The 25,761-nt window shown below is 39.7% G+C and overlaps 2 protein-coding genes across 10 annotated transcripts in view; one reads left to right on the forward strand and one right to left on the reverse strand.

The window, feature by feature from the left end:
• The window catches only part of SNAP23 (synaptosome associated protein 23), a 37,789-nt gene extending 24,054 nt beyond the window's left edge, over positions 1-13,735 (reverse strand). For 2 of the 5 annotated variants that reach the window (XM_060618838.3, XM_060618836.3), the window contains exon 1: positions 11,739-11,872. The gene's annotated coding sequence lies outside the window, so the exon portion shown is untranslated. Of the gene's footprint in view, positions 1-11,738; positions 11,873-13,645 lie in introns of those variants that run through there. The other 3 variants (XM_078448534.2, XM_078448535.2, XM_078448533.2) reach the window with 3 other exon arrangements.
• Positions 13,736-14,885: 1,150 nt separating this feature from the next.
• The window catches only part of ZNF106 (zinc finger protein 106), a 60,501-nt gene continuing 49,625 nt past the window's right edge, over positions 14,886-25,761 (forward strand). For 4 of the 5 annotated variants that reach the window (XM_060618809.3, XM_060618810.3, XM_060618812.3 and 1 more), the window contains exon 1: positions 14,886-15,044. The gene's annotated coding sequence lies outside the window, so the exon portion shown is untranslated. The remainder of the gene's footprint in view (positions 15,045-25,761) is intronic. The other variant, XM_060618814.3, reaches the window with a different exon arrangement.

The following is a 25,761-nucleotide window of genomic DNA, read 5'->3' on the forward strand; positions in this document are numbered from 1 at the left end:
AGTAAGACTTAAAAAAGTCAAATACTTGCTATAACTACTGAGACAAAGAATATGGGTATAAAAAAGTCTAGCAGGAAATCATCAAAATATAACTAATGGCTGTGGTGGTAAAATTGAGTGATTTTTCTTTTTTTCCCAATTTACCAAATGATCTGCATTGTAGTTATACTACTTTTAAATTTCATTCATTTATTTTCATCACAAATATGACAGCTTATGACAACCAAGAAAACAGACTTATAAGACTGGAGAAAACAAAGACAAGGAATTAATTTTAGACCACATTTCATAAGCATAATGATCAATTCTTAGCCTCTCTTGAGAGAAATCTTCTGTTGGTACATATTCACAGTAAATGTATTTGTGGAAATATTTCCATCCATTCACAGATGATATAAAGGTATAGAAATGATACAGAGGTATAGAAATGATACAGACCGATTGTCCAAACCACAAAGGTATAGAAATGATACAGAACGATTGTCCAAAACATTCTGCTAACAGATGTTTAGAGGAAAGGCCCTTGCTAAAGTTTGGCTGGGAACCATACTTCATTCACATTAGGTGGCAGAAATGGGTTCTAATGAGCTCTGAATAAGTTCTTAGTACTTTCACGGCAAAATACTAAGAGGTGGATAACGCAGAGTTCAAAAAGAGGCAGAGAACTTAGCTGGAACAGAGAATTTACAACTTCATCTTGGAATACAGCCAAACTCCTGCCATGGCCCCTCACCTCCAGTGTATTCTCCTTCTCTAACCTTCCTACCAACAATGAGAATCCTCAGGGATTCAAAGAAAATGTATAAAATTAGAAGCCATTTAATAGGTAATCTGTAGAATGTGCTTTAAAATAATTCAAAGGTGGGGAAATGGCTGGGAGTACAGAGGAAACAAGATTGGCCACGACTGTTGAAGCTGGGTGAATAATACATGAAGGTCATTATGCTAATCAACTTTTTACTATGAATTATTATGAAAGTATCCAACATATACATAAGTTTTTTTTAATGGCAGCTAGCTTTTAATAATCTTTACTCACCATTTTGTAAATCTAGATAGTAGAAGATTGAGAAGATTCAGAGTAACAACTACAAGTTAATGCTTATAAACCATTATACATGCAAGACACTATACTAAGAAATAAAATACATATGTGTATTATAGATATACACACACACATTCCTTTAATCCTTACAATACTCTCTTAATCCATCTAGGCTGCTATAAAAAACAACAACATAGACTCGATTTATTAACAACAGAAATTTACTTCTTATAGTTCTGTAGGCTATAAGTCTGACTAAGCTCAACATGCCAGCACTGGTCATATTTTCATGAGGGCCCTCTTTCTGGTGCAAACCTAATGCCTTACATGGTGGAAGGGGCTAGGGAGCTCTCCAGAGCCTCTTTTCTAAGGCACTAATCCCATTCATGAGGGATCCACCTTCATGGCTTAAGCACCTCCCAGAAGACCCATTTAAATACCATCACACCAGGAATTAGGATTTCAACCTATGAATTTTGGTAGGAAGACAAACATTTAGTCCATAGCAAATACTATTTAATTCCACATTTTACAGATGTAGGAACTTAAGGAACAGTGAGGTTAAGCAACTTTTGCAAGGTCACCAAGAGCCAGATTCAAATCTAGGTGGACCGATGCAGAGGATGTGCTGTTACATATATTAAAAAGAGGAAAATAGATATATTGTCAACTCATTCAAATGTGTAGCAGCTTTGCCCGAAGAAATGCATATATATGAAGTCCCTGCTTTTCCCTTTTCAAGTAGCAAGTCTAACTCCAGGATTAGCGCACATGTTACAACAGTGGTTCCCAGTCTTGGCTACACTCATCACCTAGAGGCCCAAGCTACACCCAGACTATTTGAATCAGAATCTCTGGGGGGTGAGAGCCAGTAGATGTTAAACCTTCCCAGGTGACTCCAATGTGCAGTCATGGCTGAAAACCACTATCTTTTATTTTATTTTTTTAAGTTTATTTATTTATTTAGAGAGAGACGGGGAAGAGAGAGAATCCCAAGCAGGCTCTGCACCATCAGCACCGAACCCAACATGGGGTTCAAACTCACAAAACCGCGAGATCATGACCTGAGCTGAAACTGAGTCGAGTCAGATGCTTAACTGACTGAGCCATCCAGGTGCCCCTGAAAACCAGTTTTAGATCAAAGTTGATATTTTTAAAAATGTAGAGTCAGGTATTATCAATGATATCCTACCCTGTTATAATTCTGGTACCTAATGGAGGGGAGGGAAAAAAAGTATCATTTAACAATGCAGGACAAGAAAAACTTAGCCTTCAGTAAGTTAAGCACTGAATTACATATGACCCAGCAAATCTATTCCTAGGTACTTTAGAGAGAAATGATAATGCACATCCACATGAAAACTTGTACATTAAATGCTTAAAGCAGCATTATTGCTAATAGTCAAAAAGCAGAAAAACCCCAAATGTTCACATAATGGAATATCATTCAGCCGTAAGAAGGAATGCTACATGCTACAACATGTATGAGTCTTGGAAGCATCATTCAATTAACAAAACCAGATACAAAAGACCCGTATAGTATGATGTCACTTATGTGAAATGTCCAGAATAGGCAAATCCATAGAGACAAGAAGTAGATTAGTGACTGCCAGAGGATGGGGGAAAAAGGGAAAGGACTAACTACTGATAGGTACAGGGCTTGTTTTGGAGGTGACAGAAATGTTTTGGAATTAGTGATGATAGCTGCACAGCATTATTAATATACTAAAAGCCACTAAATTGTTTACTTTATTACTTTAAAAACTTTTTTTAATGTTTATTTTTGAGAGAGAGAGACAGTACTAGCAGGAGAGGGGCAGAGAAAGAGAGAGGGAGACACAGAATCTGAAGCAGGATCCAGGCTCTGAGCCGTGAACCACGTGATCATGACCTGGGCCCAAGTCAAACGCTTATCCATCTGAGCCACCCAGGCGCCCCTAAGTTGTATACTTTAAATAGTGAACTTTAACATTATGTGAATTATACCTCGATTTATAAAAAATTGAAAAGAAAAAAAAAAAACTTCAGGATAGAGAAAGAATATTTGGAAGTAGCAGTCAAGTAAAAGTAAACAGTATGAGTGAGAATCAAAAGGAAGAAAGAAATCATTAATTTTGTAGCTTTTCCTATGCCGAACAATTTTTTGCCATAGCATAAAATATGGAGATTCACTTAAAATAATTGATAGTAGCTATCTATAGAGTAGGCACCATTGAAATACAAAACTTGTACTTTATGTTCAAAGGATCCCCTCCTTTCTTCTCCAGAAAGAAAAATGGTAGCTGGAAAAGAGGATAGAACAACCACGTCAAGAAATAAACCCAACGTACTTCTTTATTCAGATATAAGTATCGTTTGTGTTTAAAGCAACTTCTGGGTGGGGTGCCTAGCTGGCTCAGTTGGAGGAGCATGCAATTAAAAAAAAAAATTTTTTTTTAATGTTTATTTATTTTTGACAGAGAGAGCACGTGCGCGCAGATGAGCAGGGGAGGGGCAGAGAGAGAGAGAGAGAGACACGGCATCGGAAGCAGGCTCCAGGCCCTGAGCTGTCAGCACAGAGCCCGACGTGGAGCTCGAACCCACAGACCTTGAGATCACAACTTGGGCCGAAGTCGGACGCTCAACCGACTGAGCCACCCAGGCACCCCAGGAGCATGCAATTCTTGATCTTGGGGTTGTGAGTTCGAGCTCCACATGAGGTGCAGAGATTAGTTAAATAAATAAAAACTTAAAAAAAATTTAAAACAGCTTCTTGGAATTCTGAAAACATGCCTTTCCACATCTTTAAAAGGAAAAACAGTCCAAGTTTTCTTTCTGTCAAGGAGAGAAAAAAACTTAAAAAAAATTTTTTTTTTAACGTTTATTTATTATTGCCAGAGCATGAGCAGAGGAGGGGCAGAGAGAGGGGGAGACAGAATCTGAAGCAGGCTCCAGGCTCTGAGCTGTCAGCTTTGAGCCGAACATGGGGCTTGAACTCACAAACTGCCTGAGATCATGACCTGAGCCAAAGTCAGACGCCTAACCAACTGAGCCACCCAGGTGCCCCAAGAAAAAAACCTTTTTTAATTGGCACTTCTGGCTGTAATTAATAACTAGTACAAGAGAAAGTGAAATTTAAAGAAGGCAACATCAAAATCATTATTTACATGTTAGTGTATCTGAAAACGCTGAACTGTTTTTTGAGACTTAAAATGGTCATTATACAGGTTAAGCACCATTATTTTCTACCAATAAATCTTAATGCCACATTAAAAAATGTGTATAGTTTAAATACTAAAGGCCAAATTGGGGCGCTTGGGTGGCTCAGTCGGTTGAGCATCCAACTTCAGCTCAGGTCATGATCTTATGCTTCGTGAGTTCAAGCCCTGTGTCAGGCTCTGTGCTGACAGCTTGGAGCCTGGAGCCTGCTTCAGATTCTGTGTCTCCCTCTCTCCCTGCCCCTAACCCACTCACATTCTGTCTCTGTCTCTCTCAAAAATAAATAAACATTAAAAAAATAAAATAAATAAAGGCCAAAAATGAAAATGCCCACCCCAGCTTAAATGAGATGGAATGAAAATATTTTTAAAATTTTACAGATGATTTTGCCTTACACAATAATGCATTTTCTAAATTTTCTTTAAAGAATCTTTTTAAAAATTAATTAATTTATTTTGAGAAAGATAGAGACAGTGCAAGTTGGGGAGGGGCAGAGAGAATCCCAAGCAGGCTCCGCACTGGCAGAGCAGAGCCCAATGTGGGGCTCAGATGCACAAACCGTGAGATCATGACCTGAGCTGAAACCAAGAATCAGACGCTTAACCAATTAGCCACCCAGGTGCCACTTTTCTAAATTTTCTTTAAAAGGATTTTATTTGTAAGTTTTTATTTTAATTCCAGTTAACAGTGTTATATTAGTTTCAGGTGTACAATATAATGATTCAATAATTCCATATATCACCTGGTACTCATCACGACAAGTATACTCCTTAATCCCCATTACCTATTTAACCCAATCCCTCACCCCCTTCCCAAAAAGTTGTAAACATATACTGGTTTTATAGATAGGTTTCACAATACTCTATTACTCTATAACTACATTAACAGCAAGTCTATGCAATAACTATAAATCATTGATAGTGAAAAACTCTAAAAGATAAAAAATGTTGCAAGTTCCAAATGACACAAGAAATAGTGATATAAATAGTATTTTTTTTTTTTAGCATTCAGGATGTCTGTGGGTAGTTCAATTCCCGCACCTATAAAATTAAAGTTTTCTTGACCACTGTTTAGAATAAAATGATGATTTTTAAAAACCAAAACTCTCAAAAGATAATGCAATATATACAAGAAAATTTTAAATTATTCCTACTCTTTGGCCTTGTTCTGTTCTTAACAATGTAGAAGTAAATCACAGATACAAAGATACATTAGCCCCAGTTTTATTTATTTATCTATCTATCTATTTATTTATTTATTTATTTATTTTCGGCGGGGGGGTGGGAGGAGGGAGAGAACGGGCAGGGGAAGGGCAGAGGGAGAGAAAGAATCCCAAGTGGGCTCTGCGCTGTCAACACAGAGCCCTGGCTGGGGCTTGATCTCATGAACCAGGAGATCATGACCTGAGCCAAAATCAAGAGTCAGATGCTTAATAGACTGAGCCACCCAGGCATCCCAATTCCAGTATTATTTATAATGTAAACAAAACAAAACAAAAGGAAGCCACTAAGGAACCAATGTGGCCACTAAGCCACAAAGGAACCAATGATAGGGGATTTGACTGAATAATTATGGCATAACTACATGATGGAATATTATTTAGCCATCTAAAATTATTTTTGAAGATTTGGGTTCTTCTATATTTTATTTTAATGAAATCTATATATGTACATGGTTTGAGAAGTCAAATAGTTCCACAACAGTAATAAATAGCAATTCCTCTGCCCTCCCTCATACCCCAAAGCAATTATTGCTCCCAGGACCCCAACGGCAAAATTTTCAACAGTATTAGTTGTTCCAGTGTTTAATCCCAAATTCCTAAATCATATGCTTCATATCTTCAATTCTGGATATCACCCACAAACTTTCTACAATGAACATATTTAGCTCTTATACCTCCCCATCTCCTAGTTTTATATTTGCCCTTAAAAACTGGCTGGCTAATTAAATTCTTGGCTGGAAATCAGAAGTCCTGAAGCAACAAAGAAATCTGTTTAACTGTGGCTATCTCAGTCAAATGTAAATGACCTAAATATCTTTCCTTTAGGGGTGCCTGGATGGCTCAGTTGGTTGACCATCCAACTTTTAGCTCAGGTCATGATCTCACAGTTTGTGAGTTTGAGCCCCATATGGGGCTCACTGCTGTTAGCGCAGAGCCTGCTTCGGATCCTCTGTCCCTCACCGCCCCCCCCTTTCTCCCTCTCAAAAATGAATAAATATTTAAGGAAAAAAAAAGCCTAAAAACAAAAATTTTCCTTCAAAGAACATTTTTATTAATCCCAAGGAACAAGGGTTCCATGGAACATGACTTGGAAACTACTAACCTACTGAAATTTCTGCTTAATCAGTTATATGGGAACAAAGTTTCTGTTCAATTCTTATCTCAGAGAATAGTCTCTGAAAATAAACCTCAGAGGTCATCTAGTCTAACTTATTTATGCTAAGAGAATAAAATGCAATACTTCTGGCTCTTTCCATAATACGTAATCCTTCCTAGGGGATGGGGGTGGTCCTTCTTGGAACAGACCTGATGATAACTGAAGAGGTAACAGTTCTCAGAAGAGAACTGTGGTCTTAGAAGGGCACGCCAAACCAGGACCCAACTGAAGAGGAAAACAAGGCCAAGGTTGTCAGAAGAGAATGTGGTGATATCTAGCTACGGTGACTCCCCCATAAGACCTGAGAATTCCCTCACACTGGTGGATGGAGAGTCTAAGAAAAAGCAGTTATTAGCAGAAACCTGTGGTCTTAGGAGGGCATGCCAGACCAGGGCCCAACTGAAGAGGAAAACAAGGCCAAGTTTGTTGGAAGAGAATGTGGTGACATCTAGCTATGGTGACGGCCTCAGAAGAGCTGAGAATTCCCTTATGCTGGTAGATGGAGAGTCAGCAGCCTACCTAGTCTGGAGGCTTGGCAGAAAGAAATCCCAGTCCCAGAATACATCCCTCTTCATTCATTCCACAAACATTTTTCAAGTATTTGCTATCAAGTAAGGGAACATTTTTTTTTAATATTTGTTTATTTTTGAGAGACAGAGAGAAAGAGACAGAGTGTGAGTGGGGGAGGAGCAGGGAGAGAGATACAGAAACTGAAGCAGGCTCCAGATGCGGGGCTTGTACTCACGAACCACGAGATTATGACATGAACCGAAGTCGGACGCTTAACAGACTGAGCTACCCAGGTGCCCCATTTTTAACGAGACATTTAAAAGGAAGAAGGAAAGGATGCTCACACACAAAAAGTACAGGTGTACAGTATTTCAAAATATTCAAAATACTCTAGGTTATACCAAAAAGAGTCCATGCTCTGATTAGGAAATTTAATTTCTGAAGGCATTTAGATGAGAGCTTTACTTATGTTAAGATTAGTTTCCTCCTTTTACTTCCTCTCTCAAGGTTCTTTTCTACTTCCTTCTATGGGAACAACTTTAACCATTCTTATGAAGCTCAAAAACTATGTAAATAGAAGAAGTACACCACTAAATCATATCTATTAAACATCTTGGTTTCAAAGGGCACTGAAGCACATGATTCAAGACAGAAACCATACTGAGTGAGAAAATACCACTGAAAGTCAGGAATCAAAAGATCAAAATTACACTTCATCTTTACAGAAGCACAGTTTATAACTTAATTGCTGATGTCCAACACCTAGTTGTCAAGTCCTGGAACTTCCCTAATTCTATTCTAAGTGACCAGAACATAATTCTAGGGAGGTAGATCTATATGTGATTACAACCACATTGTTGAACTGAATCACACTGTTGAAAAGAAAGGCTATGGAAAAAGAAAAGGAATGCTCTATGGGAGTTAGGAAAAAGGCTCAAGAATGCAGCATTCATTCTCCAGGTTGGAAGGACATACAATCTGGCAGACTTAGGAATGCTATCTGCTAAGGAGACAGCAAGTGTGAGGTAGGCACAAAGCTTCACCTTGCCTGAATAAAGTATTTACCCAAATCATCCAGGTATGTTGGCTCCGAGTCCAAGTTCACCTAGAATTTTTCTGGCTAGCTTCTCAAATATTCTGACAACAGGAATCATATGCCAGAGATAGAGAACAGTAGCACTCAGGTCCCCGGAAAATATCTCCTCACAATAGGTTAAAAGAGTGACACACATTCTTGTTTATACAACAGGCAATACAGTGTGGTGGTTAAATGCCCAATACTTGGAGGCATAATGTTTTTAAATCCTATTGTTTAATTTACTTCTTTGTACTTCAGTTTTCATTAAATGAGAATATAATGTTTATTTGAGCATTATAAGGATTGAGTTAATTCATGCAAAGCATTTAAACCTTGGCTGGCATGGTTTATAGTGCTCAACAAAGCTACTATAATTTTTCCTAATAGTTATTAAACATCTCTTGTGATTTTGACTTGGGAACCAAAATCCAAGCATGATCAACCCTAAAAAAATTGTGATTTTGCACTATCAAAGAAGTGTCACAATGTAAGGACTCAGTAGTCCTTATATTACATATGCAGTAATATATTGTATGTATGTGTGTACAGAGTGGGTAGGGTGGGGAGACACAGGAGACAGGTTGTGAAGGGCTTTGTATACTCTACAAAGAAGTTGGGAATTTTATTTTATAAGCTTTAAGAGGCCACCTAAATGTAATCTCCATTATCAAAGCATTGTTCAAATAAATTTAAATCCAAGTTAGAGATCTCACAAAAATCAATATGATGAGGGGATTCCAGAAAAATACACTCATCAGTGATATAAATATTTTAGTAGCAATACAACCTAAATTGAAATCAAAACCAAAATGTCAGTGAATTTAAATGAGGGCAAATAGAACCCCACCTCCACCCCCAGTCTTACAAAAAGAACAGTACATGCTGTTTCCTGGCTCTACAATCCACTTCCTCCAATTGTTGGGAGGCACTGGATCCATCTGTGTCAAGTCTCTACCCACCACAACAAAGAAAAGACCAGTCCTTGTCATCTAGTCCTCTCTCAATCTACAGAGCTACAAACAAAATATGGCACTAGAATCAAAAAGTTCAGCACTTTTGGATGCAAGCAACATCATATATTATAAATATACATAACGCTAAGTATAAACACAACTAAAAAACACTCTTCCAGAATGTTTAAAACACAGGAACGAAAGGAAGAAAGAAAGCACCTTAATTCAGAAGAAAAAAACCAAACCGTAGCTGATTTCACTAAAATGTCAAAGAGCTAACATCCTCTTTTTTCCCTTTTGCTATTCTCATCTACTTTCATCTGGTGAGACCAGATAAGTAAGTTTGCTAGAATTGTGTCACAACAGTGAATGCCATCACTGGGTCCAGTGGCCTAAACCAATCCTTAATTTTAAAGTGGGTAGGTTATGGGGTGCCTGGGTGGCTCAGGGTTAAGCATCTGACTTCAGTTCAGGTCATGATATCAAGGTTTGTGAATTCGAGCCCCACTTCAGATGAGCTCCGCTTCTCTCTCTCCTCTCTTTCTCTGCCCTTCATGGGATTCTCTCTCTCTCTCTCTCTGCCTCCTCGATCACTTGTGCCCTTTCTCTCTAAAAAAATTTTAAAAATAGACTGAGTAGGTTAGTTCCAAAGCAGTATTTTCCAGAGTGCAGAGTAAGAACACAAGATGATTTCAGCTGTTATATAAGCAATAGTTATGTATTTAAATAGTTTTTATTTTTCATTATTTTAAATGTTTATTTACTTATGGGGAAGGGGGTGCAGAGCCCAATGTGGGGCTCAAACTCATGAACTGTGAGATCATGACCTGAGCCAGAATCGAGTCAGATGCATAACCGACTAAGCCACCCAGATGCCCCCAGCAATAGTTACGTATTTAAGTTACATGTATATTATAATGTATACTAGAAAAGGGAATAAAATACATAAAAACCATGATTTCACAGATTATCACTTTGGAAAAGTGTAATGTTGAAAACAAATCTATTAAAAACATGAAATAATGCAGATGATCTTCTAAAAGGCAAATTTTACAATGGTGGTATGGTACATGATCGGTGAAATACTGACAGTTGTCCCATGAACAACTTGGGGCTGTTTCTTTGTTTACCTGCTTCCATCTAGGTTCAAGGCTGTGTTCCGAATAATTAGAAAAGGTGTGACCTTTAGTTAAGTGAGCTAGCTACTATGTTTAAGCAAACACTACTATTTACAGGAAAGAGTGTTATACTGTTAAGAATAGTGTCTATGGGAAAGAGTGTTAAGAAAATAATGGCACAATAATCCACTGCTATCCTGGAACTAGGAAAACAGCAATTTTCTAGTGTATACCCATATACCACAAGCACCCCACCCCCCAAAAACCAAAAAACAAAAATAAAAAGCCTACTAACACTGATAAATATTTGAGCTGTAGGCTGTTGCATGATCATTTCATTCACTTTCACATCATTTGTCAAAGGAGCATGGTAATTGTGAGAAGTGTTTCTTCTAATATCTATATGAATATATTCTTTCTCATTACCTCTTGCCAAAGGAACAAAAGACAATTAACCTCATTAGATGCTTTAGGCATCAACTGTGATTATGGAAGAAACATTATTTTTAAAAAACCTTACTATGAAATATTTTAAGGTTAGATTTCAAAGTATTCTAGCTAATGAGGTCCCATGAATTTAAAGTGTGGTATTTTCCAGGCTAGGCAAGAACGTGGGAGAACCATTTCTACCTGACCGTATTTTACCTGCACATCTGAAAGCCAGTCTTAAGGGCACATGGAATAATATTCCTCTCAATTCATGAACTATCTGCTACTAAGAAGCTATATTATTTTCACATGGCCAAGGGAACGCTGTCAGAAGCTACCAGTATCCAAACAGCCCTCTCCAGTCGTCCACCTACTCCCTGAAGATGACTAGCAAAAGGCAAAACGACACTCCCTTCTCATCTTCCTTTCCCAACTTTGACGTCTTTCGGTTTTCTCTACTCTCATGTACCTCTCCTAATACTGTAGTGATTAATAACTTTAAAAAGGTTGAAATGAAACAGTACTTTCCAGTACTCTCCCCCTACCCACAACAACTCCAGGCTGGAACTGTGAAATTCTTTTTACGGATCCTTCGTGAGTCTGCAGTACAGCCACGAGGTAAGAATGGACTTTCCTAGAGAGCATGGACTCTCCAATGCCACGAACCTCAGAGACCTTCAAATAACTAGTTCAGAGTTATCTGATCACTTGTGGTCACCGTACAGTCTTCTAATCACGACCACAGCAACACTGTAGAGGAGAGGGAGTGGGAGTTTACCTCTGCTTGGTTTTGAGGAGGGGCCCAACGAACCACCACCCCACCACCCTTCCTCCGCCGCCCCTCGGTAGTTTCCTGGCGCCTCGCGTCCTTGCTCTGGGCCCGACCTGCCCAGTAGAGGCAAGAGCACTTCCCCCTCCCCTTAAGCCCGACCCCACGAACTTTTAAACACAATAATACACCTTCTTCTTGGGACCTGATCCCAATCTTCAACCCGACTAGCTCCCTCAACCCCACTCCTGGAAGCTCACCAACCAGTTCCGGCCACTCCTCTCGCGCCGCAGCGGCTCGGACACCCCCAGACCGGACTTGGAGCTGCGTCCTCCTAGCGCCTGCGCGCGCCGGGCCCACGCGCCTGCGCACTTCCCCGGCCGCGCGGGCGAGGACACACCCCTGGAGCCGGAGCCAATCACCGTCTGAGGGGTTTAAATCTCCCTGCCACGCAGGCGAAGAGCCTGGGGAGTCGCCCGTTAACCGGATAATTCGAATCCCTCCCGAAGGTGGGATATATTCATGCAACAAACATTTGTCGAGGGCAAACCATCTGCTGGATGATTGCTGAAGAAAAGGAGACAAGAATGCCTTCCTTGCCCTCCAGGGTCTTTTGATCTATCTAGATTGGAGATCGACATGTAAACAAATAATAGTGGGTAGAATTTAGTGAGTGGCATCAGGAAGTCCGAGGCGGAGTCGGTGCACAATGAAAGCTGCGCCTTATCCTTAGGAATGTCTGGAAGGGTTCCCAGAGAAAGCGACTTTTCAATCAGGAAGGCTAAGTAGGAATTCTCCCAGAAGTCTGGGATAGAGGGTGATAGTTTTCCAGCCTGCGGAAACAGCCTTTGCCATTAGGAACATAGCACTTTCTGTAAATTCCTTGTAGTTCATTCTGCTGAGAGGCTTAGAGCTCATCGTGTATCTCCAGGTGAAGTGGGGAATAACCTTTAAATAGTCGGCAACGGGCTAGATCTTGGTAGGTCTTGCACTTCTGGATTAGTGAGCCTGGACTTTATACTATAGCTACAGAAATCCATTGAAGGGTTTTAAACAGGTCCAGGAACTCTTCTGGGTACCTCTAAGAATAGAGCACAGTGCTGGAAATTAATAATTAAAAAAAAATAATAACAGCACTTCGAAGGAATCTACTTCTAAGGGTCAAGGAAAGTGAACCCTGAGAAATATCTTTTGTATATTGTAACACAGAGGTCATTGGTGATCTTAGTAAAAGCTATGTGGTGGAATGATTAAGTTGAAAGATAGATTGCAGCAATTTCAAGAGAGGGGAGGTGCAAAAGTGGGGAGAGGTTATAAAATGCTTTTGGAAAGTTAGGCCTTGACAGACAAGAGGTCAAAGTTTTTGTTTCTGTTGTTTGGATTTTTGTTAGAATTAAGACAGGAGAAACTTGAGCATGATAGGCAACATACAACTGAGGGGAAAAAATAGTTGAATAAACAGAAGTGTTAGTAGGTAAAGATCTTGAGAGAATAAGAGTAGAGACAATCCAAAGTACTGGTGGGAGGAATGGTGTTGGAAGAGAAATAAAGATATCTCCTCAATTATAATAAGAGGAAGTATGTGTCTGTAAGTGTGTCTGTTTAGTAACAGGAAGTTAAAGAAGTTCTCATCTGATGACCTCTGTTTCTTTGTGAAATAGGAGATGAGGTCATTTGCTAATAGAAAAGGAGTTGGGGGTTTTAAGGAAAGTGGAGAAGTTTTCAAATATGGTTGTATAAAGTGACAGAACAAGTTGATCAGAGAAAGACTGGAGGACTGGTAAGCAGTGTCAAGGGCCTGTATAAGATTGGTAAAAATGAACTCTCCCTCTTCTATCTTGGTGTGTGGCTTTCTCAAGCACCAATCACTTCTTATAGGCAGAAGTGGACAAAATGTATGGTTGAGTTTATTTATGGTGTATTTATCCATGGTGTAATGCCATGGTTCTTAATCAGGAACATTTTTGCCCTTGAGCGGACATTTGGCAGTGTCTGGAGACATTTTTGATTGTCAAGACGACAGGGATTGGGGTGGCGGATATAAAGGGGATACTACAGATATTTAGTATCCCGGAATGCTAAGTATCCTGCAATGCATAGGACAGCCCAAGAATCATCTCCAAAATATCAATAGTGCCAAGGTTAAGAAACCCTGATCTAGGATTACCTTGATGCTCACCAATGGCTGACCTTGGTCTTCTACAAGCTTTTCTTTGGACTATGGCCCTCAGCTTATAGGGTAAAGTAGTCCTTCCATTGCATGCCTTTAAAGGAGAGTAGAATGAGCAGCATACCTCAGACCTTCAGTGTTTAGAAGAATTGTGATGTCACAAACACACAATGGAATAGTTCCTCAATCCTTTAGAAGCAAATCTGGGGGCGCTTGGGTGGCTCAGTCAGTTGAGTGTCTGACGTCGCTTAGGTCATGATCTCACAATTTGTGAGGTCAAGCCCCGTATCAGGCTCTCTGCTGTTAGTGCAGAGCTGGCTGATCCTTTGTCCCCCTATCTCTCTTCCCTCCCCCTGCTTGTGTGCGTGCTCCCTCTCTTTCTCAAAAAAAAAAAAAAAAAACAAAAACATAAAAAGAAAAAAGGGGTTCGAAGCAAGTCTGGACTTACACATAGATGAAGGTGCTGCTTTGATTTTAGGTATTGCAGGTCTTGTTAAACATAGACATTATCAGAAGCTCAATAATATGGGAGGAGTAACACTTCACAACATTATTAATCCTAATGTAACTTGGTTTATCTGATTATTTGTAGTCACTAAAATAGGGAATATGTATGGGCTAAGTTTAATAAAGAAAATAAATATATTAAATATTAATAAAAATATAATCATTGGTATTCATGTATTTGCTCTTTGACAGGCACCCATTCATGGATAGGAACGTGACCTATATTATGTCTTTTAATCCTAGCAACACCCTGAGAGATAGCATTATCCTAATTTTAACTGTGAAGAAACTGAGGTTCCAAGAAAACTTGTAATTTGCCCGAAGTCATAAGTTACTAGCGGCTAGATCAAAATTTGAACTCAGATCTGTCTGTCCTCAAGCTCTTGCAACATCCATTAAATTTCAGTAAATTTTCCAAGGCAGGAATGGTTGGAAATGTAGCTTAAACAATTGCCACTACATAAAGGGAATGCTGGGGATTTAGGAAGAGAGTAGAAGCAAAAGGAAGGCCGGGGAAGAACAAAGAGAAAGAAAAAGGAACGAAGGCTAGTCACAACTGAGTTCAGTGCAGCAGAGTAACTTCCTCAAGCTTGCCTGCCGGCCTTTGATCTTTCTTTTTGCGTAAAGCTTCTTTCCCCTGTGTCCGTTGTTCGCTCTCATGTGTTCAAATAAAGCTAGATTATTGAGAAAGGCGGACAGCAAAGGGAAAAAAAAAGGGGGAGCGTGACGGTGGCGGTGTGCGCCTGCGCGCTGGCGGCGGCGGCGGCGGTGCCCGGCGGGGAGGGGTCCGGAGTGGGCCGCCGGACCCAAAACTGAGTGGGGGGGCCTCAGGGAGTCCCCTCGCCGGGATCTTGGCGGCCTGATGGAGTAGGAGGGGTCGGCTGTGAGTGTGAGTATCGAGGGTCGGGCTGCGTTGAGGCGTTTCGGAACGGGAGGGTCCCGGTGGTCCGCGCCTAAGGTTTGGGGCTGCAGGACGTGGCCGGGTTTTTGCTCGTGCAGGCTGCGGCACAGGGGCAACCCCCTTCTCCCGGAGCCCGCGCGGTTTACGGGCAGGCGGTGCTTCTGGCTTCGGGATACAGATTCTCGCGGGGGCGTTCCGACTCTACTTCCAGCCCCGGCAGGAAACGTGCCTGCAAGAACCTTGACCTTTAGGGGAGGCCGCTGACCTCCTTCGGTCCCCGGTTCCTCAGGGATCCCGCAGACCCAGGTGCTTAAAGGCCTCCGGGTCACAGGCCAGGGACACCTTTCGACCTCTTGTGACTGACAGCCTCCGTTCTTTTTCCTCCTTCCGTCTTCTCTCCGTTTGGGATGCGTCTTAATAATAGCTACGATTTATGGAGCGCTTACTACGTGTCAAGCTAGTATTTAGTCTGAATCTCGGTGCATAATTATGGGAGGAGATGCTTTGCACTCAGATGCTTTGAGTCTGTTCAATTTAATCATCTTTAAGAGTCAGCCTAAGCCATTTTATTGGGAAATTTGAGATTTCCATGGCTCTTAGCAACTTAGGACCATCCGAGTTAAGGGAAGTTCTTCTCTTAACCTAGCAAATGGGTGCTTTATCTACCATAATGGTTTATATCAAATTTAGCTAAGCCGAAATAACTTGTGAGCACTTCCTAAAAGCCTAATAGTATTCCAAACGCCATGGGAAATCTTAAAATGTGTTCTAAGCCCTGTTCTCGAGTTTGGTTGTGAATGAATCCATGAAATATTTAGATTCAGTTAGGACTTATTTAGCATCTGCTGCATTGTACACTCCGGTGTGTCACAAAAAATTGATGAGATACTGTAATGGCAAGTGGATTTTTGAAGCATATTTCTGATGAGGTACCTAAGGGCTTGACTGTAATTTGCTCAAGCTAAACTAGCTAGGGTAAGTGGTGAAATTCACATATGCCAAGTCTCCTCTTTTTCCTGTTACACCAAGTTAGATATTCTAAGCACTTTTGGGAAGCAACTACATTACAGTTATAGTTTCTAGAGTTAACTCCTGAGTCTAGAGAATGGTATGTGCTTTTAAAGGTACTAGGGGGCACCTGGGTGTCTCAGTTAGTTGAGAGTCTGACGTCGGCTGAGGTCATAGTCTCAGCTCCTGAGTTCGATCCCCGCATCAGGCTCTGTGCTGACAGCTCAGCCCCAGGGCTTTGGATTCTGTCTCCCTGTCTCTGCCCCTTCCCCAGCTCACACACTGTCTCTCTCTCTCAAAAATAAACATTTTAAAAAATTAAAGAAAAATAAAGGTACGAGGTAGTTTTTGAAGAGAACTTCAGCATGGGTTGGAAGGTGGTAAGAGGGTGTAAAGGAATCTGGTCAAGTTAGTTCATAATCAGTTGCTTTGATAAAAAAGATAATCTAAAAAGGAAAAACTGCAAATAGTAATTATTTATCTAGCTTAGAGCACAGCACATGTAGTCTGCTGTATAAGAGGCTTCTGTACAAGAAAAGGGAAGAATAATGGTAGATGCTAGATGAATTGGTTCTGGGGCCAGGAATGGCTCTGTGAGAAATATACATGTTATCCATTTCCTAATTCAAACATCATAGTGGGAAGTTCAGGATTAATTTGTGTATCCAGTAAATAACATGTAGGCAGACAAGTTGTGTAGGAATACTTCCAACTGCACATTGAAATGTGCTGTCTCCAATTGAAACCTTATAGTCAGTTGGGTTTTTTTCCTCTTCTAATCTGAAAGAGACTATCAAGAAATTAGAGTTCCTAAGTGTTCATCAGTAGAGGACTGGTTAAGTAAAGTATGCCTTTGTAAGAATGAGCCAGCCCTCTGTGTGCTAATACTGAGTAATAACCAAGATACATTAAGTGAAAAAAAAAGTGAAAAAAAGTTTCGCAACCATCTCTGTGTGTGTGTGTGTGTGTGTGTGTGTGTGTGTGTGTGTGTTTAAACTGTGGTTATTTGTGTATATATATACCTAGAATATCTCTGGAAGAATTCAGAAGAAACTGGTGACAGTGACTGGAAGTTGAAGTGGCTGAGAAACAGGAGTGGGAAGGGAATTATTTTCTGTATAAGTTTTTAAGAATTTCTTATGAAAACTTTTAAACATCCAGAAAAGTAGAGAAAATACTATATTGAACCCATGTAAATTGGTCATTCTTTTTCAAATCTGCTGTTACATTGCTATTTGCTTTTATTCCTGACATTTCACCCCTACACACTTTAATACATGTCTCTAATAAAAAGAACATTTTCCTGCATAACTCAATAGCATAATCACACGAAACAACTAATTCTTGTATATTATCTAAAACCTAATCTTTATTAAAATTTCCCCAAATTTGGGGCACCTGGCTGGCTCAGTGGGAAGACCATGCAACTCTTGATCTCAGGGCTGTGAGTTCAACCCCCACGTTGGGTGTAGAGATTACCAAAAAAAAAAAAAAAAAAAAAAAAAAAAAAATTTAGAAAATTAAATTAAAAAATTTCCCCAAATTGCCCCCCACTTATTTCTTCTTTTTTACTGTTTTTGATCCTATTTCCAATAAAAGTTTGTGCATTGCATTTGGCTTTTATGTCTCTTGAAATCTTTTCAAATCTAGAACAGTTAACTTTTTTTTTCTTTTTCATCATAACTTGTTGAAGAGACCCTGTCAATGATCTGAATTTAACTGATTGATTCCTAGTGATATCACTTAGCTTGTTACTGCTAACAAAGGTAAGGTAAATGCTTGATTGGTTTCAGGTTAAACACTTTGGGTACAATATCATAGGCTATGCTCTATACTCTAGTTTTTCTGCTATTAGTGATAGTAGTGGGTGATAGATAGTGATTGATTAGTGGGTTCAGGTGGTAAATTGGAGTTCTCCATTGAAACCAGCTGTACGCCCATTTCTATTTTAAAAATTTGAAACATGTTACCTATTGAAAATGTAAATAATTACCTTTAGAAAGAAAAGCTCACAGCCAGAAATTGCTTCTTCTTTTTTAAACTGAATCCCTGATTACTAGGTGGTAGTATCTCATTTTATAGAAAAGGAATTTGAAGTTCAGAAAGATTAAAATTTACTTGGGGTAGTAAAGCTATTTTTTGTCTACTTCAGAGGTCATGCTTTTCCACCAGATTTTGTAAACTATAAACTGGTATATAAATATAAAATTATTATTACTCCTAGTAGTTATGTTACTTGTCCCTTTATGTCTTTTTGGATAGGTAATCAGTTTCTAATTATATTAGACTTTTTTGGAGTATCAGTAAACTGCGATAGGTCTCTTTAGTGTGATGAACATTCTGAAAGTTCAAAATATATGTGCAAGTCAAACTTCTTGATGATTTCTGGAGTTTCTGTTTTTTAATTTTTTTAAAATTTTTTCAATATATGAAATTTATTGTCAAATTGGTTTCCATACAACACCCAGTGCTCATCCCAGCAGGTGCCCTCCTCAATACCCATCCCCCACCCTCCCCTCCCTCCCACCCCTCATCAACCCTCAGTTTGTTCTCAGTTTTTAAGTCTCTTATGCTTTGGCTCTCTCCCCCTCTAACCTCTTTTTTTTTTTTTTCCCCTTCCCCTCCCCCATGGGTTTCTGTTAAGTTTCTCAGGATCCACATAAGAGTGAAACCATATGGTATCTGTCTTTCCCTGTATGGCTTATTTCACTTAGCATCACACTCTCCAGTTCCATCCACGTTGCTACAAAGGGCCATATTTCATTCTTTCTCATTGCCACGTAGTACTCCATTGTGTATATAAACCACAATTTCTTTATCCATTCATCAGTTGATAGACATTTAGGCTCTTTCCATAATTTGGCTATTGTTGAGAGTGCTGCTATAAACATTGGGGTACAAGTGTCCCTATGCATCAGTACTCCTGTATCCCTTGGGTAAATTCCTAGCAGTGCTGTTGCTGGGTCATAGGGTAGGTCTATTTTTAATTTTCTGAGGAACCTCCACACTGTTTTCCAGAGCGGCTGCACCTATTTGCATTCCCACCAACAGTGCAAGAGGGTTCCCGTTTCTCCACATCCTCTCCAGCATCTATAGTCTCCTGATTTGTTCATTTTGGCCACTCTGACTGGCGTGAGGTGATATCTGAGTGTGGTTTTGATTTGTATTTCCCTGATAAGGAGCGACGTTGAACATCTTTTCATGTGCCTGTTGGCCATCCGGATGTCTTCTTTAGAGAAGTGTCTATTCATGTTTTCTGCCCATTTCTTCACTGGGTTATTTGTTTTTCGGGTGTGGAGTTTGGTGAGCTCTTTATAGATTTTGGATACTAGCCCTTTGTCCGATATGTCATGTGCAGATATCTTTTCCCATTCCGTTGGTTGCCTTTTAGTTTTGTTGGTTGTTTCCTTTGCTGTGCAGAAGCTTTTTATCTTCATAAGGTCCCAGTAATTCACTTTTGCTTTTAATTCCCTTGCCTTTGGGGATGTGTCGAGTAAGAGATTGCTACGGCTGAGGTCAGAGAGGTCTTTTCCTGCTTTCTCCTCTAGGGTTTTGATGGTTTCCTGTCTCACATTCAGGTCCTTTATCCATTTTGAGTTTATTTTTGTGAATGGTGTGAGAAAGTGGTCTAGTTTTAAACTTCTGGATGTTGCTGTCCAGTTCTCCCAGCACCATTTGTTAAAGAGACTGTCTTTTTTCCATTGGATGTTCTTTCCTGCTTTGTCAAAGATTAGTTGGCCATATGTTTGTGGGTTTAATTCTGGGGTTTCTATTCTATTCCATTGGTCTATGTGTCTGTTTTTGTGCCAGATTTCTGGAGTTTCAAAAAAGTTTTGTACAAAGAAGCATTATGCAGTCTTAGTTCTTGTGCCTTAGGTCTTCTAGGTTTAAAAAAATATATGAGTTAGGGGTGCCTGGGTGGCTCAGTCGGTTGAGGGTCTGACTTTGGCTCAGGTCATGATCTCGCTGTCCATGGATTTGGGCCCCGCGTCAGGCTCTGTGCTGACAGCTCAGAGCCTGGAGCCTGCTTCAGATTTTGTGTCTCCCTCTCTCTCTGCCCCTCCTCCACTCATGCTCTGTCTCTCTGTCTCTCTCTCTGTCAAAGATAAATAAACATTAAAAAAATTAAAAAATATGTGAGTAGAAAGAAAATTTAAAAAAATTAACAATGATATATATTGCTTAATTTTTTGAAAAGAACAAAAAGGTCTATAGTGAAAAATGAATTTCCAACCCCCATGCCCTCAGTTTTTTTCCCAGAGTCAAAACCTATTACTAGTTTCTTGGGTATCCCTCTAGATAAATTCTACATATGTATGTATGTCATTAGGGTAAATTTTGACATTTATGTATAGAAGTATCTTAGTAACATAACCTAAAATAATACTGTTGAAGGTTATGCTCCAGTTTTTATTGTTTATATCCAAACACCTTTGCTAACTTTTATTCATTCATTTATTCAATATTGAGTACTTACTCTATACCAGATGGTGTGCCAGGTCATAGGAATAAAATAATGAACACAACAGACATTCCTGCTAGCTGTAATGGAGTTTACTGTCTATTGGGAGAGACAGTCATTAAGCGAATAATTATACTAATGACTATAGCAAAGATTTGGTACCAACTTGGTGCCAGACACTTAATATGGATTTTCTAATTTATTCCTCGTAACAGCTCTATGACATTGATTCTGATAATATTTTTGTTTTATGAATGTAGAAACTGAAGCACAAAAAGGTTAAACTACTTGGTCGAGATCACACACAGCTAGTAAGTGATAGAGCTAGGTTTCAAACACAAGCAGTCTGGTTATAGAGATCTTGCTATCTTCCTTTACCCTAATGTAGTGGTTTTTAATGAGTTTGAGATCATCTCCTAGGGAGGTTTGGAAATTTGGGGGGTATTTTTAGTTTCAAAATCATTGAGAGGATGACACTGACTTTACTGGATAAAGATCCGGATGTTAGACATCCTGCAATGTAAAGAACATCCCTACCCTATACAGTAAAAACCTGTTGTACATTTTACATCACTTTCAAATGGCCCAGAGGATGTTCATGTAGGTGAAAAATCTGTTTCTGATCACATGAACTTAGAACTAATTTGTTTTACACATGAATTATTTTTTGTTCTGTTTTGTTTTTGCATAGAGCACAGTTACTGTGTAAATCAAGAGATTGTATTTTCTTTTTTTTAAATTTTTTTTTTTAACGTTTATTTTTGAGACAGAGAGAGACAGAGCATGAACAGGGGAGGATCAGAGAGAGGGAGACACAGAATCTGAAACAGGCTCCAGTCTCTAAGCTGTCAGCACAGAGCCCAAAGCGGGGTTCGAACTCACGGACCGCGAGATCATGACCTGAGCCAAAGTCGGCCGCTTAACCGACTGAGCCACCCAGGCGCCCCTGTACTTTCTTTATTTCAGAGTTTACAAAGAGTTGGTCACTATTTTGGAAAATCGTATCACGTTCCTGGTATTTTCATCAACGATATAACATGCTTTTATCAGTCTGTATTTGCAGTTTTCACACTCATAGTCTTCATCTAATATAGTCATGCCCAAGCATTTACATGTTGAAATAAATATTATTTTATTTTTTAAATTTTTTTTAAAAAATGTTTTATTTATTTTTGAGAGAGAGAGAGGGTACCAGCAGGGGAGGTGGCGGGCTGGGGTGGAGGGGAGAGAATCTGAAATAGGTTCCATGCTTACAGCACAGAGTCTGATCCAGAGCTGGAACTCATGAACTGTGAGAAAATGACCTGAGATGAAGTTGGACACTTAACCAACTGAGCCACCCAGGTGCCCTTATATTGATATTTAAAATTTGACATGTGTAAGTTACAGTCACTCTGAATTTCACTAAGAATAGGAGCTATTATAAAATATTTATAATAAAAAGGTATAAATACCTTGAAAGAAAAATTCCACGGTGACCTTTCGGACAGCTGCCTGAAGAGCATACTGAGGATTGTTTCTCTTTTTTTTTTTTTATGTTTTCTTATTTATTTGTGAGAGAGAGAGGCAGAGCATGAAAAGGAGGGGCAGAGAGAGAAATACACACAGAATTTGAAGCAGCTCCAGACTCTGAGCTGTCAGCACAGAGCCCGATGTGGGGCTCGAACTCACGAACCGCAAGATCATGACCTGAGCTGAAGTTAGACACTTAACCAACTGAGCCACCCAGGCGCCCCGTACTGGGGATTGTTATAATCATGTCTCATATTTATGGATGAATGAAAATTCCCGTAACATTTTAGGGAAAAAAAAGAGGGTATTGTGTCTGATATGGTTGAGAACTGCTGCTCTACTGTCTGCCTCAGAAATAGTCACAGTTGTGATAAGTGGTAGGAAGGAGGTACAGGATTTTAGGAGAGAAGTGTGTATGAGGGAGTATGGCCTAATCTGAGAGATCAGGGAGTGCTTCCCCAGGCGAATGACATTTGGAGTGAGATTTGAAGGATTAATAGTTACCTAGATGGAAAGGAATAAAAACATTCCAGGGAGAGGGACCAGCATATGAAACAGCTCTTTGGAGGACTTTGTTAAGTATTTTGGTTTTTGATCTTAAATACTTGGATGCATTGAAGGGCTTTTTTATTTTTTATTTACATATTTTTAATGTTTATTTTTGAGAGAGAGAGAGAGAGAGACAGAATGTGAGTGGGGGAGGGGCAGAGAGAGAGAGGGAGTCACAGAATCCAAAACAGGCTCCAGGCTCTAAGCTATCAGCACAGAGCCTGACATGGGGTTCGAACTTGGGAAGAACAAGATCATGACCTAGGCCAAAGACAGACAGTTAACTGACTGAGCCACCCAGGCCAAGGGGCTTTTATTTATTTATTTATTTTTAATTAAAAAAAAAATTTTTTTTTAACGTTTATTTATTTTTGAGACGAGAGAGACAGAGCATGAGCGGGGGAGGAGAGAGAAAGAGGGAGACACAGAATCTGAAACAGGCTCCAGGCTCCGAACTGTCAGCACAGAGCCTGACATGGGGCTTAAACTCACGGACCGCAAGATCGTGACGCGAGCTGAAGTCGGACGCGAGCTGAAGTCAGACGCTCAACCGACTGAGCCACCCAGGTGCCCCAAGGGGCTTTTAAAAGTAAGGAACTGAGGCATAAAACATAAGAGCTTATGGTCTTGGGGCGCCTGGGTGGCTCAGTCGGTTAAGCATTCAACTTCGCCTCAGGTCATGGTCTCACAGTTCATGAGTTTGAGTCCTGCATGGGGCTCTGCTTGGAATTCTCTCTCTTCCTCTCTTTCTGCCCCTCCCCTGCTCGCTCTCTCTCTCTCTTTCTCAAAATAAGTAAACAAATAAACTTAGAGTGTATGGTCTTGGCTTTTTCAGCATATGGTTGAAGGAATCATAGAAGTGAATGTTTAGGTTGAGGTGAAATGGAAGTAGACTAGAATCCTGAGCCATTTCATGAAAGACATATGCCATTCAAGAATCATCCTAGACCCTAGCAGATTTGTCACTAGACCTAGGGCCTCCCACTCCATCACAAGACTGAGGAGCATGTCTTCTTTGATCACCCTCACCTGCTTGAACATTGCCTGGAGCCATTCAATCAGGTTGAAGGCTCTGAAAAGTGTAAGCATGTGTCTAGTTCTGATCATGGCTTAGTAAGCTCCTACTGGCAGACCTTCCTGCAGATAACAGCTATTAAATCAGAAGTACATAAAGCAACTAAAATCACTGGAGAGTTACCCAAAGCAAACAGATTCTGGAAGGGAATTAACACTTGAGGAACTGATGCACATGATTTCCCATTTTCATGGCTCCAGTCTGTGCCAGGTAGGGTGGTTAAATTTCTGATGTTAAACTTCTAGTGTCTTTGGCCTGAAGAACCAAAAGATAAGGCTCTAGGCAAACACACCTATTGGGAAGTAAAAGGAGAATCCTGGAAAATAGAGAAGCCTCAAACTCTTGTGAATGAACTCTACTGAAATCTTGACAGAGTGTGGAACTATGCATGTGTAGAACAGACTCTAAGAAGTTCAGCTAAGGGTGAAAGAACTGAATTGAGATTTCATCTACCTAAGAAACGGATTTTGCAGTTTGAGTCAACCAATTTACATACCTACTAAAACAAAAATAAATTAAAAAAAAATCACTCTTGGGGCACCTGGGTGGCTCAGTTGGTTAAGCGTCAGACTTCGGCTCTGGTCATGAACTCACGGTTTGTGAGTTGGAGCTCCACGTCAGGCTCCTGCTGATAGCTCAGAGCCTAGAGCCTGTGTCAGATTCTGTGTTTCCCTCTCTTTCTGCCCCTCCCCCGCTCGCGTGCACACACACTCTCTCTTTCAAAAATAAACATTAAAAATTTTTTTAAAAAATTGGCACTCTTCAGAGGAATATAAAGGAATTCAGAGTCTCCACAATATAACATTTATAACATCCAGCATATATTCCAAAATTACACATACAGAGGATCAGGGAAATGTAACCTATTCTCAAGTTAAAAGACTATCTTAATCTTAAAATACTCAAATGTTGGAATTAGCAGGAAAGGATTTGAAACTTTTGAAAAATATGTATTAGTAAAGAAAAGGAAAATGATGCACAGGAAAATATACTCGTAAAGAATGAGTATTAGGGGACATGGGTGGCTCAGTGGGCTGTGTCTGACTTCAGCTCAGGTCATGATCTCACGGTTTAAGTTTGAGCCCGACATCAGGCTCTCTGCTGTCAGCACAGAGCCCACTTTAGATCCTCTGTCTCCCCCTTTCTCTGGCCCTTCCCCACTTGTACATGCTCTCTCTCAAAAATATTTTTAAAAAATGAGTATTAAATAATCAAATGGATATTCTAATGTTGAAATATACGAAACTGGAAATAAACTGGTTGGGCTAAAAGCAGAATGGAGACGCCTGAGGAGAGAATCCATGAAATTAAAGATCAATAGAAATTACTCAGTATAAAGAGCAAAAGAAGAGTAAAAGAGAAAAAGGAAGAGATCCTCAAGGACCTGTGGGCAATATAAAAAAACCAACATACTACATTGGAGTGCCAGAAGGAGAGGTAAAAGAATGGGGAAGAAGAAAAAATACTTGAAAATGTAAGGGCTGAAAACGTCCCAAAGTTAGTGAAAGGCATAAATTGACAGATTCTGTAAGCTCAGCACACCCTAAGAAGGATAAAGACAAAACCATGCAAACCATAAGTTTAACAATGAAGAAAACCATGACTAGGTACCTCACAGTCAAACTGTTGAAAGCCAAAAATAAAAGGAAAAATCCAGAAAGCAGCCAAAGAAAACATGTTATATACAGGAGGATAATCATGAAGGCCAGAAAGCATAGAAAATCTTTAAAATGCTGAAAGAAAAACTTGACAATCCAGAATTACAGATTCAGTAGTATAGCATTCAAGAATGAAAGTGAAATAAAAATAATGTCAGTTAAAAGAAAACCAAGAGAATTCATTACTAGCAGATTGCACTACAAGAAATGCTAAAGTTTGCTCTAAAGGGAAATGATACCAGGTGGAAACTTGACTCTTCATCAGGGAGTGAAGAACATCAGAAAAAGTAAATAAGTGGATAAATACAAATCTTGTCCTTTTAATTTCTTAAAACAACATACAACTGTTTAATAAAGATGCATCATCTTGTGGAGATCATCACATCATATAGATATAAAACATACACCATAAAGCATGGAATGGGAGTTGGGGTAAATTGA

Source organism: Panthera onca, chromosome B3 (assembly GCF_046562875.1).
Source record: "Panthera onca isolate mPanOnc1 chromosome B3, mPanOnc1 haplotype 2, whole genome shotgun sequence".
In the NCBI taxonomy this organism is placed as follows: Eukaryota; Metazoa; Chordata; class Mammalia; order Carnivora; family Felidae; genus Panthera; species Panthera onca.